The sequence below is a fragment of the Oryzias latipes genome, chromosome 11, assembly GCF_053564925.1.
Source record: "Oryzias latipes strain Hd-rR chromosome 11, Olatipes_Hd-rR_3.1".
Classification (NCBI taxonomy): Eukaryota; Metazoa; Chordata; class Actinopteri; order Beloniformes; family Adrianichthyidae; genus Oryzias; species Oryzias latipes.
In genome coordinates, this window is record NC_136247.1 from 19479962 (window position 1) to 19498094 (window position 18133).

Genomic DNA, 18133 nt, shown 5'->3' on the forward strand with positions numbered 1-18133 from the left:
AGACTGGTCCACAGTTTCATATTATATCAGACCTTATAGGGGTAAAAAGGCTGGGTTTGCGAAGATGTAAAAAAAAAAGTCAGCAGTTACTCAAAATGTAAGATGAACATAATCATCAATATTACAAATATATTGCATTATAAAAACACATATTGAGTATGCAAACCCATGTTTTTCCAGTAACTGCAACATGTAAATTGGCATCATTTTTGAGTCTTTCAGTGGAATAAATCCAGTCTAATCAATCAATTTGCTGGTTTCATCTTACTGTAGTTTTCCAACAAATGACAAAAGCACAAACTTTCACGTTTTAGGCCTCACAAGGTAATTGCAGTGGAATTGCCCGGGTTTGGCTAAGTGCTTCCTGGGGTGACGTCCTCCGTGATAACGAGTGAGGGGTTCACTGGTGCAGACAGATTCCCAAGACATTACTTCCTCACTTCAACTCCAAGCACGATTTCAGTCTCTTTTTTTTTCTATTTCAAGACATTATATGTTTCACTATGTTGTATGTGTAGAGGTCAGGGATTAGCGCCCTCACCTCACAGTAAGAAGGCACCAGTTCAAATCACTGCTGGGAACCTTTATGTGTGGAGTTTGCATGTTGTCCTCCTGCATATGTGGGTGTTATCTGGGTCCTCCAAAATATGCTTCATGGGTTAATTAGTGTGTCTAAATTGCCACTAGGTGTGAATGTGACTGTGTTGCCCTGCAACAGACTGCCAACCTGTTCAGTGTGTACCCCGCCTTCACCAAACACTAGCTGGGTTGGCTCCAGTGGAATTAGGTGGATGGTTTTTAATATGAAGGTTTTGCTTTTGATTATTACATTTAGAAAAGTGTTTTCTTCTTTTGTGTTGCTGTGGTATTAAAAATTACGACGGAGTTTTAGGGCCTCCAAAAATAAAAAATAAAAAAAGTAAAATTACGACATTTTATCTCGTAAATTTACGAGAAAAAAACTCGTAAATTTACGAGAAAAAAGTCATAGATTAACAAGGAGAAAACACCGAAGTTGTCCGTTTATCGGAGCATCGCTTGAAGATGAAAGATGTGGAGCCTTTTGTGAAGCTTTATTTCCAGGTTTATTATAGGTTTAAAACAAAGAGATTCTGAACCTTTGGCGACTCAAAATCAGATTATTGTCAGTGTAGCCGTCTTTCCGGGGTTCAGTGTCAGTAAAGCGGAGTTTCATATGTAAAATAAGGAGCTCAGAGACACGTTTGAGCGTAGTGGATCGTTGCGGCTTTTATTCTCCTTTTCATTCACAAACCCTGAAGTTCATCTGTCACCTTACGTCATGAACCTGTCATCAGATCCGAACACCAATGCGGAAATAAACGTCCCGTTATATCATCAAACAACAAAGATGAATGAAAATAGTCTATTATATTAGCATTAGAACGTTGAAAATGCCAAAAAAAGTGATCCTCCTCCTCAGACGGAAGCGTCACACAAATGTAAAGATCTTTTTTTTGGTGGAGGAAGAAAGGATTGAAGTGGAAAGCTGCAGGGACACAGATGGCTTCATCGGGCTGCAGGATCCTGCAAACCAACCATCAATAAATAAAACAAATGAGCTTCCAGATATTTGGAATGTTCAAGCTCATTCAGATCACCTGTTCAACTGAGTTTAGTCGGTCTGCTCTGTTGCTGCGCGGCGTTCACCTGCTGCTCTGCATGCTCACTTCCACTTAATATCGTAAATTTACGAGTTTTTTTCTCATAAATTTACGAGTTTTTCTCATCAATTTACGAGTTTTATCTCCTAAATTTACGAGATAAAAACTCGTAATTTTACTTTTTTTTTTTTTTTGGTGGCCCTGATACTCCGTCGTAAAAAATGCTTACGCATGAACATGCTTAAAGTAAACTTTGTTTTGCTATAGATTCATTTGACTAGATTGGTTAGGAGAGGCACATCTTTGGGCAGCTCTGCCTTCCTGCTGGAGAAACCGACATTGAAAGCACTCAAACAATGTTTCTTGGATCAATCTAACCTGCACTTCTGGCAGATTGCAGCAGAAGTTGACTTTTATTGAATAATTTGTGGTAGACATGGACAAATATAAAACGTTTGATTTGACCAAACAGGTAAATGTGCTCTGCCTTTTTTTCCTGGAAATGGACACATGCATGAGTCACTGTGGAACACAGAGTTAAAAATCCATAGCATCATTTTTCTGGTAATGACACAGATAATAAAGAACTTCGGGCTGGGCGATTTGGCCTAAAAATAAAATCACCCATTTAATTTTTTTACATTCGATGTCCGATTTTTCCCCAATTTTTCCCCTCAACGTAAGGAAAGCAATAGGTGCAAACGGCAGAAAACTTAAAGCAAATTTTGCTTTTATTTAATCAAACGCAAGTGTAGCACCTATGCTATTAGGCAGAGGTAGTCAGGCTACTGGACCAAATATAGGTTCGCACGGAGTGGTGTGTATTGAATAAAAGAGCCAAGAGTCAATAAAAAGGTAGAATGGAAAAAGCCGGCAGTTTACTGAACAATTGACAAACAACAATAAACATACAAATTTGGTTCTTAAGTAATGTTAAGACACCTTTTCAACACCCTTTATGTTGTTTTTTCCTTTACTTTTTCTGTTAAAGTTCAAATAAAAGGTTTTGTTCAAGTTAATTTCAGTTTCAATCTATTTTAATTAAAGATGACCGGTCATTTGGTTTAAAGGGATTTTAGTTACAGAACTAAATTTATTTAACTTAAATTTAGTTTAAGCTTTCTTTTGAGTTCACTATATTTACCCTTTTCACTTTTTTGTAAATCAGTTTTGTCACTTTAAATTTACACCAAAAGTATCCTTTAAAGTTACAAAATATCAGATATCAAACAAAAGACAATTCAATATGCAAAGCAAACAAAGAACTGTTTTTCTAAATGTCCAATTGCTTAGCAAAATCCTTTAAAGTTTGTTAGCAGACGTATCCAGTTTTGGTAGTGCTCCTTTAAAGTATATTGGATCCACAGTTAGTGTTCAATCTCCTACCGCGACCTTGGCAGAGATTTTGTAGTAGTGAGGAAAAGTAAAGGACCACGTGATGCTCTACAGGCAGTCCGGATTATCGTGCTCCTTGGGTAGGCTCGCCATCCATGGATCAGGAGAAGTCCAGAACGATCCGGTCCGGAACCGTCTCCCAATTACTCTCGGGGGGACTCAAAAACCTGGCCAAAACTCGTCTGGTAATGGCATGAAATCTTATTTGGCTCACACCCCTCTTCCGGTCTGGCTAGACAACAGGTTTGCACCGTTATTTTAGTTTTTCACCGTAGTTTTTCAGCTAATGGCTACTCTGCTGCGCGTGCTTGCTGTCTCTGCCCTAAACAGGCCTATCTCTCCGCTACGCGCCGCACAGGTTGGGGAGGGCTCTTGAAAAAACTTTAAACTTTATCGACAACAAAAACAATTTCTCTTTTTAAACAAAAATAGTAATAAAACCTATAAATTATTAATGTGAATACTATTTATATTTTTATCCTCACAACTTTTAGCTGTTTTTATCATGTTGTTTATTAATATTTATTGACCTTTTTATATCATTACTGAGTGTATTTGTAACGGGGGTTACATCCTCCCCTCCTTTTCTCATGCACGTCCTCGTACATGTTTCACACAGTTTCTATCTTTAACATCTTGGGAGCATTTAAAGAGTCAGTGAATGCTACTGCTAAGCTGTGAAATAGAGACTGGACTACAGTGACGAGTGGGTTACCTAGTTCAGGATAGGTCAGTCTCTGAGCAGGTTCCCTATGTCTGTTTGAACGTCTTAGGGGATCAGTGATGGTGTCATTAGTGTCAGTGGCTTCTGGGCACTGGTCTGTGTCAGTGACAATCTCTATGGGCATGTCAGAAATGTCTTTGGTTTGGCTGTCTGTTTCAGGGGACTCTTCAGGATCTACTTGAGGTAGGTTTTCTTCTTCAGGGTAAGTATCGACTTGGATATCTCCGTCAGTTTCGATTGGATTCTCTTCAGGTAAGTTTCTTTCTACAGGTTCGGTTAAGGACTCTTCTGGTGGGTTTGTCTCACTTGGTAAGTATGTCTCATCCGATAGTTGTTGACTCTCTTTAGCTTCAGCAGCTTTGGTTGTTTCCACTGGCGTTTGCCCTACAGCGGTTTCAGGGTTCTCTGTGTCAGGTGGGATGTAGGGACTTTTGGCTTCCACTACTAGATCATGATAATCGTAGTAATAGCCAGGATCAGAATCTTCACAATCGGACCCTTGTTCAACACTTTCTGTTTGTTGGCGTGTTTTGGGTCGCCTTGGTTTGTCTTTCACAATTTGTTCTGCTTCCTCTGGGCTAGCAGGAAGGAAACCACATGGCAATAACAGGTCACGATGAAGGGTTCTTTGAGGACCGTATCTTGTCTCTGGTTTAACAACATAGACAGGGAGGTTGTTTGATTGTTTCACAATGATGTAAACTTCAGGTTCCCAGCGGTCGGCTAACTTGTGCTTGCCTCGCATACGAAGGTTTCTCACGAGCACTCTGTCGCCTTCCTTCAAGGTGGACTCAACAATGCATTTATCAAATCTTGCTTTGTTGCAACTGGCCGATTTCTTTGCCATTTCAGTTGCTATTTTGTAGCTGGATTCGAGGCTTGACTTGAGGTTGCGAACGTACTCTGAGTGGGAACTTGGCTGATGGTCAACTGGCAGACCGAACGCGAGGTCGACGGGTAGCCGGGGCTGTCGGCCAAACATTAGTTCATATGGGGTAAACCCCGTCACCTCATTCTTTGTACAATTATAAGCATGTACTAAGGGTCGGACGTGTTCGCGCCAGTGTGTTTTCTTGTGATTCTCCAGTGTGCCAAGCATGCCGAGGAGGGTCCTGTTGAACCGTTCAACAGGGTTCCCTCTCGGATGGTAAGGAGTAGTTCGTACTTTTCGAATACCAGCCAGCTGACAGAGCTCCTTTATCGTGCGAGACTCGAAGTCCGGACCCTGGTCACTATGAAGTCTCTCGGGAAAACCATAGTGAGAGATGAAGTTTTCCCAGAGGAATCGAGCAACTGTGCGCGCCTTTTGGTTTGGAGTTGGCAAGGCGAGCGCATACTTCGTGAAGTGGTCTGTAATCATTAACACATCCTTCGTGTTGCTCGAATCTGGCTCTAGACTTAGAAAGTCGATGCACACCAACTCTAGTGGACGGGTGACGACAATGTTCACGAGAGGTGCGGCTTTTTCTGGTCGGGCTTTGCGACGTGTGCAACGTTCGCAAGTCTTGACCTTGAGCTCAATGTCTGTGGCCATTTTGGGCCAATAGAATCGCTTTCTCACCAGGTCCCATGTCCTCTCGACACCTAAGTGTCCCATGTCGTCGTGTAAACTTTTCAGGACAAGGGGTCTCAACTCTTGTGGTAGCACGAGTTGATACTGCGTTTGTGCACTTTCTTGTCTGGTACGATAGAGGACTCCGTCTTTAAGGACTAACTTGTTCCACTCTCTTAGCAACAAGCCGAGTTCAGGAAGCTCATTTTTTGCAGTGGGTGGGGGTTTTTCTCCCAACGTTATCTGGTTGACTATTTCTCTGATGCTTGTATCAGCATGTTGTTTTTCTTTCAAGTCTGATGTTGTAAAGTGAGGAATGACTGGCAAACCACCAAGCTGGTTCTCCTCTTCATAGCTTTGGGGGACGGCTTGGGGAGTGAGAGCAAAAGACAGAACCAAAGGATTGTCAGTGATGGACTCTGCTAGTTCGTCTGTGGACTGGTGGACAAAGTGCTTTTCACAGATGGCTTTTATTATGCTCTGGTCAACAAGGTTTGAATGGTGTGTGTCAGGTAGGTGCCTTTGTGTGAACTGTTGGATTCTTTCCAGTTCTTTCTTGGACAGCATGTCGTCTGGTTGTGCGCCATGTGGGCGTCGGGATAGTCCGTCCGCGTCCTGATTTTGTTTTCCTGCCCTGTATTGCAGTTGGAAGTCAAAGGTGGACAGCGCAGCTAACCATCTGTAACTTGTAGCGTCAAGTTTTGCGGTGGTCAAGACGTACGTTAAGGGGTTGCTGTCAGTGATCACAAGGAAAGGGCGTCCGTAAAGGTAATCTTGGAATTTTTCGGTAACTGCCCATTTTAGCGCGAGAAATTCTAACTTGTGTGCAGGGTACTTAGCTTCACACTTTGACAACCCGCGGCTTGCGAAGGCGATCACACGTTTCTGACCTTCTTGTGTTTGGTAGAGGGCTGCCCCCAACCCTGAAGTGCTTGCGTCTGTGTGCAAGGTAAAGGGAAGAGTAGGGTCGGCAAACCCGAGCACTGGGGCACTTGTCAATTTTTCGATGATTTCGTCAAATGCTGTTTGACAGTCCACATTCCATCTTGCTCCAAAAGGATCTTTGGGGTTATGATATTGGGCTGTGCCGGCTTTGGCACTTGTCTTTTTATGCAGAGGTGGATATCCGCTTGTGAGTTGGTTGAGAGGTCGCATGATCTTTGAATAATCCTTTATGAATCTGCGATAGTATCCACAGAATCCTAAGAATGTCCGCAATTCCTTCAAAGTGTTTGGTTTTGGCCAGGTTCTGAGTGACAAGATTTTCTCAGGATCAGTCTCAATTCCTTTTTCTGAGATGATGTGGCCAAGGTACTTTACGGAGCTCTGGAAAAACCTGCACTTTTGTGGCGACAGTTTTAGACCATACTCTTTCAAACGACCCAGGACTTGCAAGAGGCGTTCTTCGTGTTCCTCCAAGGTTGAAGAGAACACTATTAGGTCGTCAAGGAACACAAGGGCTTGTTTCAGGTTGAGCTCTCCCACGCAACGCTCCATGAGCCTCTGGAAAGTGCTGGGGGCATTTGTGATTCCTTGAGGCATTCTATTAAACTCAAAGAAACCGAGGGGGCAGACGAAGGCAGTTTTCTGTTTATCGGCCTCCTCCATTTCTATCTGATAGAAGCCTGATTTTAGGTCTAAGACCGAAAACCAGTGTGATCCACTTAAAGCCGAGAAAGACTCCTCGAGATTGGGTAAGGCGTACGAGTCTTTTACAGTCTGCAGATTTAACTTTCTGTAGTCAATGCATAATCTGACATCTCCATTTTTCTTGCGAACGACTACAATCGGGGACGAAAAGGGAGATTCAGACTCGCGAATGACTCCGGCATGGAGGAGCTGTTGCAAGTGGTTGCGTACTGCCTCCAAGTCTTGCGGATGTATCGGCCTGGCCCTGTGTTTGAAAGGTGTAGGGTCGCTGAGAGTGATGTGGTGCTTGATTTTTCCAGTACGACCAAAGTCAAGCTCGTGTTGGGCAAATACCTCTGGCATTGAGTTTAACTTGTCTGTTATTCTTTGTTTCCACTCACTGGAGATGGGGGAATCACCAAAATCAAACTGGAGATTTGACTTGTTCTCAGATTTTGGATTCACTGTTTTATTGTTTGCAGGCTGGACACTTTGGATAGCATGAATCTCTGCAATGATTGTCTTTGGGGTGAGTCTGATGGCATGATCAGATTCGTTCTTGAGGATGACTGGTATGCAGCGAGGGAACTTGGATGGGAGGGTTGCTAACCCATCTTCGACAAAAAGGCCACCAGGTAAAGAGGTGGTTGTTGGCGCCTCAACAGTCACCCATTTTCCAGTTTCTGGTACTCTGCGAGTTATCGATCCTTCCAAAACTTTTGTTTGTCCAGCTCCAATAGTTTCACAATCAGTACTGTGGAGTCTGACTTCACCCAAGCCTGAATTAACGGAGTGTTTTTTTCTGGCTGCAAGTGTTTTGAGAACGACTTTGTACCCATATGGAACTGAATGTTTTTCTTTGGAATCTACAACCAATCCGTACTGCTCATACAAGATGTCCAAGGTGTTAGTACCTATCAGCAGCGAAGGTGAGTTGGAGCTTAAGTTGGGAACGATCAAGGCTAGTGTTGGCACTTCAATGTCCGTACCCAATGAACTCTTGGGGAACGTGATGGCAGTTTCGATAAAGCCAAGGTAGGGGACATTCTGGCCGTTCGCTCCTTCTACCTCCAGCAGGTCGTTTAAGCTGTGGACAGGTAAGTGAGACAGTTTTTCTTCGTAGAAGGATTGGGAAATCGTCGTTACTTGCGAGCCCGTGTCTAATAGACAGCTGCACACATGATCGTCAATGGCTACTTGGGCAGTGCACTTGGCTCCAACAAGACCTTTTGGAAGAGAAAGTGACATTTCAGCTTGTGTGTGGAAGTTCAAGACGCGTTTCTTTTTCTTGGGACTCTTTGTCTTTGGCTCAGCTCCAATTTGTCCCACAACTGGAGCCCTCTTTAGTTTAAAAAAGTAGTTTCTTGTCCATTCACTTTGTCCCATGCCATCTGCTTGTCTCTTAAGAGTTTCCTTTTTTCAGCAACTAGGGGAGAGTTTGGCTCATTTTCACACTGGGGCTTGATGTGCCCGTCCTCCCCACATCTGAAGCAGTACCAGGGCTTTGGACGATTTCTTGGATGAGGTTCTGATTTTTGTTCTGAAGGCTGTGGCTTTGGAGTTTTGAAACTTTCAGGGGTTTTGTTGTATTCAAGTGCTGTTTCATGCGCGACATTTTCGCTGTGCGCCTTTTCTCAGCAGTCCGGAGCATGAGAAGGAGTTCGGAAAAGTTAGGTAGAATTTGCCTTTTCTGTTCGAGTTGGAGCTCTGCTATTAGCTCATTGTCCCAACAGCCTCTTATGAACTGCTTTAACAGCTGCTTGTCTAGTTCACCAGCAGGAACACCACCTCTTATGAACGTGGTGTTCAGCATGACTTGAAGACGCTGGAGGTAAGACGATGGTGCCTCACCATTATTCTGCACAGTGTTCAAGTATTTGGCAAAGAGGTCGTCTCCATCTTCAACCGTACCGAAGGCAGAGTCGAGAATTTTCAAGTAGGTGGAAGGAGGTGACTCGGTAGGTATGTGCTTTACCAGATCGACAGCAGGTGAAGAGAGACTTTCCAAGAGCCTCCTGGATTTGCATGAATCAGGCTGTCTGGGGTCTTTTAAAAGGAGTTCCACACTCGAGCGCCAGCTCTCATAGTCGACTTCGTTGTTTGGGTGGGGACAGCGCCCTGAAAAGGGTCTCAATCTGAAAGGAGTGTTCATCTGAGCATTGAAGTCTTCAGTTCTCAGCACATGTTCCACTATTACTTTCTGAAGCTCTGGTGGGTTTACTTCAGAAGGTTTGAGGGTGGGTGTCTTAACACTGACCTGCACTCGTGGGGGATTCTCAACTGGAGCTTGGATCAGTGGGTGGACTGGTTCAAGAGTTGGTGGGTTCTCTTGCAGAGGACTGAGAGGAGCATTCGTGTCAGGGACTTGGGGTGAGTCCTGGCGGTCACCTGAGTCATTTTCGTCAGGGTTAACTACTTGGCTTATAGAGGAAAGTTCGTCTCTCAGTAAGTCTGCAAAGTCTTTACCTGTCAGTCTTGCAATGTCTCTCAGTTCAGTCAGGTAAGTCTGAGTAGCTGTCTTGCTAACTACGGGGCTGTAAACTGAGCTTAATGCTTCGACAAGGTAAAGTATGTCAGGTTTGTTCTTGGGTGAGAATCTGTATGGCAGTAAGCTAGATAATGCCTGGACTGGTGCACTGGACGCGTACTCAAGAAAGGACTGCTTGCCCTTTTCTGGACACGGGGGATCTACAGGTACCATTGTCTGAATGGACCCATATTGTTTGAGGAAGTCAAAAAGCTCTTCATCAGATTCAGTGTCAGTTAAACCAGTAATAAGAAGTGAGTTCGGTATCTTAACATTAGTTCGTTGCACGGCTTCCATTTTTTGTTCAGTTCTTAGTCAAATTTGAGCTCTGAAAATTATATACGAACCACTCCTGGCTGGCTCGCCAAGAATTTGTAGCACCTATGCTATTAGGCAGAGGTAGTCAGGCTACTGGACCAAATATAGGTTCGCACGGAGTGGTGTGTATTGAATAAAAGAGCCAAGAGTCAATAAAAAGGTAGAATGGAAAAAGCCGGCAGTTTACTGAACAATTGACAAACAACAATAAACATACAAATTTGGTTCTTAAGTAATGTTAAGACACCTTTTCAACACCCTTTATGTTGTTTTTTCCTTTACTTTTTCTGTTAAAGTTCAAATAAAAGGTTTTGTTCAAGTTAATTTCAGTTTCAATCTATTTTAATTAAAGATGACCGGTCATTTGGTTTAAAGGGATTTTAGTTACAGAACTAAATTTATTTAACTTAAATTTAGTTTAAGCTTTCTTTTGAGTTCACTATATTTACCCTTTTCACTTTTTTGTAAATCAGTTTTGTCACTTTAAATTTACACCAAAAGTATCCTTTAAAGTTACAAAATATCAGATATCAAACAAAAGACAATTCAATATGCAAAGCAAACAAAGAACTGTTTTTCTAAATGTCCAATTGCTTAGCAAAATCCTTTAAAGTTTGTTAGCAGACGTATCCAGTTTTGGTAGTGCTCCTTTAAAGTATATTGGATCCACAGTTAGTGTTCAATCTCCTACCGCGACCTTGGCAGAGATTTTGTAGTAGTGAGGAAAAGTAAAGGACCACGTGATGCTCTACAGGCAGTCCGGATTATCGTGCTCCTTGGGTAGGCTCGCCATCCATGGATCAGGAGAAGTCCAGAACGATCCGGTCCGGAACCGTCTCCCAATTACTCTCGGGGGGACTCAAAAACCTGGCCAAAACTCGTCTGGTAATGGCATAAAATCTTATTTGGCTCACACCCCTCTTCCGGTCTGGCTAGACAACAGGTTTGCACCGTTATTTTAGTTTTTCACCGTAGTTTTTCAGCTAATGGCTACTCTGCTGCGCGTGCTTGCTGTCTCTGCCCTAAACAGGCCTATCTCTCCGCTACGCGCCGCACAGGTTGGGGAGGGCTCTTGAAAAAACTTTAAACTTTATCGACAACAAAAACAATTTCTCTTTTTTAACAAAAATAGTAATCTTTCCACTTTCGGCTTCTCCCATCAGGGGTCGCCACAGCGAACGAGTCGCATGGTAAATGTGGCAATGTTTTACGCCGGATGCCCTTCCTGACGCAACCTTCTCAAACCGGGCTTGGAACCGGCAGAGGTAGAGAAGGGAACAGGGAGCAGCCCGGAGTCGAACCCGGGTTTCACGGACGGAAGGCGCCGCAAACCAGCACGAGCTAAACTGGCTCCCTTTAACAAAAATAGTAATAAAACCTATAAATTATTAATGTGAATACTATTTATATTTTTATCCTCACAACTTTTAGCTGTTTTTATCATGTTGTTTATTAATATTTATTGACCTTTTTATATCATTACTGAGTGTATTTGTAACGGGGGTTACACAAGACAAATGTAACCTCCATTTCTGGGATGAATAGTAAATAAATGAACACACTCTTGGAATCAAAGTCCCAGCTGTGTTTTGAGTTACACTTTGTGGTCTAGACTAAAAGTAGACAAACATTCACCTTAAGAGTAGCACCATTTTCTAAAGGATTAACAATACAGCTCATATCTGGGGTCTAAGGTTTTAATTAAATTAAAAAACCCCGTCTTCTCCCCGGTATACATGGGTACCATGTCTTTGGCTGTATGCAAAGCAACCGCACCCCCCGCCGCTGCCGCCACCGAACACAAAATCCTCCGGCGGCCGCATCGCAAATGAATTCATAATTACAACGCAGTATTCTTTATTAACAAATAACAGTAACAGCTAACTACTGACTAACTAACTAGTTGGTATGTGTATGTGTGTCAGCATGCTGTGTGTGTAAGAGTAAGGAGCGCGTGCCGCGCAAGAGTGAGTGAGAGCGTGCACAAGTGTTGGGGGTGCGCGTTCATGTTTGCTATTGCTGGAGAGAAGGAGAACAGTAATAAAAGGTTTCCCCCAGGTGTTGGAACAGGTTTAAGGTGCTGCTGCCTTTCACTGCGATGGGCTTAAGGCAAAAGTTGCAGCGTGGGGGGGGGTCTCTTCCTCCACGTATGTGGCAACAAACTAACCAGCTATACCGCCGTGTGAAACTAACGCTACGGAAGCTCTGGGGAGCCAAAAATGCGCCATTACACAAAAACTCGATTTAGTTATTTTTTTTAAATCGCCCGTAACAAAATATTGGAATTAATTAATTCAGTCAATTTTTCGCCCAGGCCTAAAAGAACTGATGGCCCTCCAGAGAAATCTTTTTCTAAGTACTAACACTAACACTGAGAAATCAAAGACTAAGTATTTTTAGATAGAGATTTATAACAGCCTTATTAAACTACACAATCAAGTTATTAAAGACTCACTTCAATGAAAATTGTGTTTTTGATGTTTTAACATGTTCTAGTGGCATTTCTCGCACAGTGGAGGACATATTAAAAAAAAAAGCTCTAAATTGTATTTTAATTTTATTAAATTCTTTTTCATTAAAATCGTTGTGATTTAGGAGTAGTAGAAAAAAAATGCTGGTTGAAAAAGCCTGTAGCAGTGATTTACTACAGTTGGCACCAAAAGCTCCCTCTTCCATTTCATTCTGATGCATCCCCTTCCAGACAAATAGATCCATGAACGTCTTTGTTTTCCTCGTCTGAGCTGGAATCTGGATCTAAACCCTATGGCTGGATAGCTCCAATATTGCCACTTTTGTTCCACCGCTAATGGTGGGAGTGTGATGGGCTGTAAGCTAGCGGGAGAGCACGGAAACAGCGAGCTATCAACAACAAGGAGGCGAAGTGGGGGTGGGCTTGCTCCACCTCTACAGTCCTGCCCACAACTTAGAGGTGAATTTCTAAAGAACTACTGCCACTCTGCAGAAACTATGTCCTAAAAAATGACAGGTTCTTGGATTTTGGCAAAAAAAAACAGCATAATCATAAAAGACCACTGGGAACGCTTTTTCAAAAGACAATCGGAGAGGGTCTCTAAGAACAAAACAACAAAGCGAACAAAGCCTTAGACTTACAGCACTGCATCTTTCATGCCATTTCTTTCCTAAAATAAGAAAGTATGTGGCTCTATGGACAATTTATGATTCAGACCCACAGTTCTTTCCTCCCCTGTAATAACCCTAACCTTTCTTGAGCCTCCAGCTTATCTCCATGCATCCAATAAAAACCCCTCAGTGTCTCAGAAAACATTATCGGGCTAAATTAAATTGATAAGATTATCACTTGAACTACAATTCTCTTATATACTCCTCTAACAGGGTGAATCATCTCACTTCAGAGAGCAAAAAATACAGCAAAATATATTTTCCCAGGATGAACTCTAGGTAAACCTAAACATTTACAATCTCAAAGCTGATTGTGACGCATGAATTGAACATGAGACAAATAAAGGCTTACGCGTCCACGCAACACATTTTAATCAAATCGTTTTAGTCTTGTGGAGCAGGCTAATAATAGTTCCTCCTCGCATCCTGGACAAGGAATAAAAAAATCTAATTTCTTTATGAATTCTTAAACTTGATTTAGAGCCAGATGTTCAATACATAAATTCATTTCATATTGTTATTATATGATTCACTAAACCTTTTATCCTTTTTTAGGCAATTTATGCATCAACAGCTTAAGGAGCTGCATTTGTTAAAAAAGGGCCCTTTATTATTTTACAAATTACTATTAAAATGTCAAAAATGCCAAAACAGACTGGCAAACAATGCGAGTTGTTTCATTCTAACGCACCACATACAGTCAGAACCATAAATATTTGGACAGAGACACATTATTTCTAATTCAGTTTCTGTACATTACCACAGTGAATTTTAAATAAAACAACTCAGATGCCATTGAAGTGCAGACTTTTAGCTTTTATTCCATGGATTGAACAAAAAGATTACATAACATGTGAAAAACGAAAGCATTTTTTAAACACAATCCCTTCATTTCATGGGCTCGTAAATAATTGGACAATTGACTTCCATGCTATTGCATGGGCAGGTGTGGGCAATTCCATTGTTATGTCATTATGAGTGAAGCAGATAAAAGGTCTGGAGTTGATTAGAGGACTCATGCTTGCATTTTGAAGATTTATTGTGAACAGACAACATGCGGTCAAAGGAGCTCTACATGCAGGTGAAAGGAGCCATCATTAAGCTGAGAAAATAGAAAAAACCATGCAAGAAATTGCTACAGTATTAGGAGTGGCTAAATCAACGGTGTGGTATATCCTGAGAAAGAAAGAAAGCACCGGTGAAGTCAGCAACGCAAAAAGACCTGGACGTTCACGGAAGACAACAGTGGTGGATGATTCCAAATCAAACCAACCAAGTGAACAAGACTCTCCAGGAGGTAGACGTATCAATATCCAAGTCTACCATAAGAAGAAGACTGCATGAAAGTAGATACAGAGGGTACACTGCAAGATGCAAGCCACTCATAAGCCTCAAGAATAGGAAGGCTAGATTGGACTTTGCTAAAAAGTATCTAAAAAAGTTCTGGAAAAACATTCTTTGGACAGATGAAACCAAAATTAACCTCTACCAGAATGATGGCAAGAGAAAAGTATGGAGAAGGCGTGGAGGAGCTCATGATCCAAAGCACACTACTGTACATCATCAGTAAAACACTGTGGAGGCAGTGTGATGGTCTGGGCGTGCATGGCTGCTAGTGGCACTGGGACACTAGTGTTTATTGATGACATGACACAGGACAGAAGCCCAATGAATTCAGAGGTGTTCAGAGAGAGACTGTCTGCGCAGATCCAGGTGAATGCAGCCAAACTGATTGGGCGGCGTTTCATAATACAGATGGACAACGACCCAAAACATACAGCCAAAGCAACTCAGGAGTTTAGTAAAGCATAGAAGTGGAATATTCTTGAATGGCCAAGTCAGTCACCTGATCTTAACCAGTTGAGCATGCATTTCACTTGTTGAAGACTAAACTTCAGACTGAAAGGCCCACAAACAAACAGCAACTGAAAGCCGCTGGAGTAAAGGCCTGGCAGAGCATTCAGAAGGAGAAAACCCAGCATCTGGTGATGTCCATTAGTCCAACACTTCAGGCTGTCATTTCCAACAAAGGGTTTTCAACCAAATATCAGTTATGATCAATTTGTGTTCAGTTATTTCATTTGTCCAATTACTTACGAGCCCATGAAATGAAGGGATTGTGTTTAAAAAATATTTTAGTTTTTCACATTTGTATGCAATATTTTTGTTCAACCCATGGAATAAAAGCTGAAAGTCTGCACTTCAATGGCATCTGAGTTGTTTTATTTAAAATTCACTGTGGTAATGTGCAAAAACTAAATTAGAAAGAATGTGTCTCTGTCCAAATATTTATGGTCCTGACTATACATGTGTTTGCATAAACAATAGCACGGTTCAAAATAAATCTCCTTTATGAAGCAGTAAAAGTGTCAGTTACGTCACCAATTACTGTAAAGGATCAAAACCAGAAAAACAGCAGACAGTCTACAAGCACATAAAGATGACAAACATGCTGTGTTTATGGAGTTAATCCAAAAAGACCATTAGTTCCCCCTTCCAACGACAGAAAAGAACTTAAAACTAATAAAGATGTGGTTGGGAAACAGCATCTTGTGACCATTTGTGAGGATGATGTATCCAAATGAGTTGCACACAAACATTCAGATGGACAAAAGACTAAAGATAGTTTGATTAGAACCAGAGGAAAAAAACATTATTTTAGTTTTGCAAAGGAAGGAGCACCTCAACTTATCACTTACTTTTACTTCCCATTAACTTCTTTTTTAGCTGTTTGTAAAGCAATTATACAACTTAATTACTAAATATGATGAACCAAAGAGAAAAATGTATTAGAAAAGTCACATTTGAATCACGTTATCAAATATAAGAGCGAATTGTTGCAGCAATGCCAGTATTTTCTATCTAGCTCACCTGACTCCAGTCAATTTGATTGAAAAACCGAACACAAAAAGAAGGTCAACGTTTAATATTTCACATAGTCATGTCCACAAGTTATTAATGTGACCACATTGTCAGGCCTCTTTCCACACGGTGTGTCACACCTATGACTTAAAAATCCTTTTAGCTTCTTTTTTAAAACTTTTCATTTGAGACCACTGTAGCTGCGTTTAGTACATAAAGAGCATCCAGAGGGATTCTCTGAATGCAGCAGCGGCGGCATGTTATGGCAGAGAGAAACATCGGACGTCACACGGCAAAGGGCCCCCTAGGGAGAGGAGCAATGTGTTATCAGTTGGCTAAAAATAGCACCCGCTAGTAAAGTTTTATGATTTCAGGAAAAAAAAAAGAAAAAAAAGAGAGAACAGTCTTGAATGTCTCCTGTGAGCGGCCACCTCCGCTCTACACATTTAGCATTTTTACACCACTCGGAAATGGGACGGACAACTATAGGCAAGGAGTGGCGTTAATAGAAAATGTGTTGGAGATGCTGCCATTCACAGGAGTGCAGCTCAAAGAGCAGCGATTTTTATTACCTCAATAACCAAAACCAGGTGCTTTGGTCACGCATATGAGAAAAAATATGGAGAGGACTTCACAGGGAAACATTTCACTGATCTGACAGAAATGTTTCTGGAATGTGCCACAGCAGTTAAAATGTTCAGTCCAATCAGAAATCAGCTTCAACCGTCTGGCATTACAGCAGGGTGAGGCTTGATCTGACATGAAACTTGGCCTTTTATTAATCCTTCTGCATACATATCGGCTTGGACAAGGGGGGAAAAAGGGACTTTTCAAAAATAAAGCATCAACTGTTTGGAGCTTTAGAACAAAACAAAAGAAACTGTTAGAAAAGTAGCACATTAAGAAAAAAATACAGTTTGCCATTTTGAATTCTACAAGTGTGGTGCTTATATCTCTGTGGAGGGAATAGGTATGCAGCTCAATCTTTTACCAATTTGTAGGAGCCAAAATAACTGCTCCAGTTCTGAAAATCCACACTACATCTATTATTTTCTACATACATTTTTTGACAGTAACATCATTGATCTAGGGGCTGTTTAATAAATGCCCCTTTTGTTTGTATTTGGTCATTTTGAGAAAGAATGCAGCGAATCATACTTGTACTGTACCCTGGAATTAGACAGGATTTTTCTCTAAAGCAGAGATGTCTGAGATGATCTTCTTCAATTGTTTAGCCACAGTCAAATTCTACAACAATGCCGACTTGCAAGTAGAAAAATTTGTTGTGTATACTCCTTTGCAATAGTTGTGATGGCTTTTCTAAATGGCTGCAACTAAAATTATTTGATATCCCTAAAGATGAAACTAACATGTGGGTTCATTTTAGACAAAGTGCAGCGACACATGGGCTCTGTTATTAATCAAACAGCTTAAAAATTGACTAGAGTTTCATTACATTTTCAAGTTGAACCAAAAGAGTGTCTGACCATTCCAAAAGTGGACTTTTAGTGTGGAAGTGATTTATACTTTGAAAAAGATGTAAAACCTTTTTCTGGCCTCAAGATAAATTCTAAATCTAAATGTTTGTGCAGTTATTGTTTCTGTGTTTGAGAAAAAACAGAAGCTGATTTCATCTTTGTCCCAGACATGTTTTTCTATTCACTAATTATATATCTCTGATTATATAGATTTCCTTGCAGGGCTGTAGTTAAATTAAAGATGAAATTCAGCATCTGCTAGAATTTATGTATTTATTCACTCACTGATTGACAGAAGAAACACAGGTTGTTTTTTAACAAGGTTTTGCTGATGTGTCAAATTGTCAATCAGAAAAATGTTGTTGCACACAACTCCAACTACATTGAAGTAAACATGAAATGATTTCAGATTTCTGCGATAAAGGTTTCTTAACCCTTACAAAAATTATTTGTAAAAGGGCCAGACACAATTTAAGATCAAGTCAAAGCAACTAATGATTAATATATCTATACAATAAAACAACAAAAATTCCAACTAAATAAATAAAGAGGAAGTTTGTTTAAAACATCCTCAACTGAAGTTTGCCTCACTGCAGCATCAATAGGCTGTACTTTCCATCTGATTATAATTTTTCCCTTTAAACATATATCATTTGATTAGAAGTTAAAAATGCTACAATATTGCAAACATTTGTTTTAAAAACAGCTTTCTGAGGCAGAAAGGATAACCGACATGTAAACATTTAGTCAGTTTTATTACTGGGAAATAAAAACAGTTAGAAAAGTATGCATAATTGGTGACTTTTCAGCAATAACACAGCATTTGACTTGTGTCACAAAGTCCATAGTGGGATTAAAAACAGAAACACGGAATATTTGTCATTG

At 41.1% G+C, this 18133-nt stretch overlaps 1 protein-coding gene across 2 annotated transcripts in view; it reads right to left on the minus strand.

Moving 5' to 3' along the window:
• vps50 (VPS50 EARP/GARPII complex subunit) overlaps positions 1-18133 on the minus strand; it is a 126146-nt gene that overhangs the window by 19434 nt on the left and 88579 nt on the right. The gene's annotated exons all lie outside the window — the stretch shown is intronic.